We start from the raw sequence: 1,542 nt of genomic DNA on the forward strand, positions 1-1,542 counted from the left end.
AGAGAGAGAGAGAGAGAGAGAGAGAGAGAGAGGAGAAAGAGAAGGAGAGAGGCAAAGCCCATGTGTACACCGGGAGAGAACACAGGGAGAGAGAGAGCGATGGGCGGGTGGTCAGAGGTTAAAAGGAGTGGGCGTGGCTAGGGCAGGGACCACAAGAATAACAATGACACTGGGCAGCAATATTTTCACTGAAGAGCTGGACCTGGGCAGGGTGTGTTGGTGCGTGTCTTTAATACAGTACTTGGAAGGCAGATCTCTGTGAGTTCACAGCCACCCTGGTCTACTTACAGAGTTTCAGGCCAGCTTAGTGCAATTCAGTGAGAATGAGACCTGGATTCAAAAAACGTTAAAGCCGTTGCTGTGTATCTTGGTGCATCTCTTAAACCTCTTTTCTGGAAGGATGATCATAAGTATCTTCTTAAGAGGGTCATGGTTAGGGTAAACTGAGGCTGTCATGATGATCTGGGTTCCATTAGGCAACCATAGATGCTAACAAAGACAACCGAGGCCATGTCAGTGTGTGTGAGGCATGGCTATGGATCTTTACCTGCTAGTTTGATCACTGTGCACCTGTCCTTGTTCCAGAGAGACTATGCTGAGCCCCCAGCCTCCGAGACACTGACTTTCACTGGATTTATGTGTTTACCACCACACCCAGCCAACTTTTTAATAGCTACGGCGTTCCTGACTATGTGACTCCCATCCACAGACAGGTTTTCTCCTGTTAAATGCCAATGCTCCGTTAATGACTAACCTTAATGATGGACAAGGTTTTGCACATGTGTAGCTGTAGATAAATTTCTAGTAGATAAAATTATGCTCACTTGATACTTTGATATGCCTAGTGTCTTCAAAAACTTTTGCTGTATGAGGGCCCCGTCCCAAATCCACCCCAGTACCTAGACTATGTCTCAGGCAGTGTCACAGTTAAAAATGGCCTCTAGGTCTTTCTCATACAATGACTATTTTAATTTATGTTTCTGATCTTGCCCAGTTGCTCATCTTGGTTTTTTTTTGTTTACTCTGACCAGTTTTAAGAAACAAAATCATTGTCCTTAGTGACTTGCCAATTTTTGTTTGTTTTGATTTTTGAGACAGGGTCTTGGTGTATAGCCTTGGCTGGCCTAGGCTTCACTATGTAGACCAGGCTGGCCTCAAACTCATAGAGATCAGCCTGCCTCTGCCTCCCCAGTGCTGGCACTTGTAATGTTTTTTAATTTGGGGGGGCATGAACCCTTCAGCTGTTCTGGGAGCTACTGTTACCAAGTTCAATATTTGAGCTGTCCTGCAGGCTCTCGCCTTTGCAGCAGCTTAGAATTTTTTACATTTTGATTTGTCAGTCCTTACCTTTGTAGTCATTCGCCACTCTTTTTCTTTAAAAAAAAAAAAGTCCTTCCTTATTTTTTTTAAGTGAACCTTTTAGTTTAGAATATACCAGAAATTGACAGGACCATCCTTGGGGTTAGGGTTAGGGTTAGGGTTAGGGTTAGGGTTAGGGTTAGGGTTAGGGTTAGGGTTAGGGTTAGGGTTAGGGTTAGGGTT

At 44.4% G+C, this 1,542-nt stretch overlaps 1 protein-coding gene across 1 annotated transcript in view; it reads right to left on the minus strand.

Annotated features, from left to right (window-relative positions):
* LOC101998703 (methyltransferase-like protein 7A) overlaps window positions 1-1,542 on the minus strand; it is a 5,488-nt gene that overhangs the window by 3,241 nt on the left and 705 nt on the right. The gene's annotated exons all lie outside the window — the stretch shown is intronic.

This window comes from Microtus ochrogaster, chromosome X (assembly GCF_000317375.1).
Source record: "Microtus ochrogaster isolate Prairie Vole_2 chromosome X, MicOch1.0, whole genome shotgun sequence".
Lineage (NCBI taxonomy): Eukaryota > Metazoa > Chordata > Mammalia > Rodentia > Cricetidae > Microtus > Microtus ochrogaster.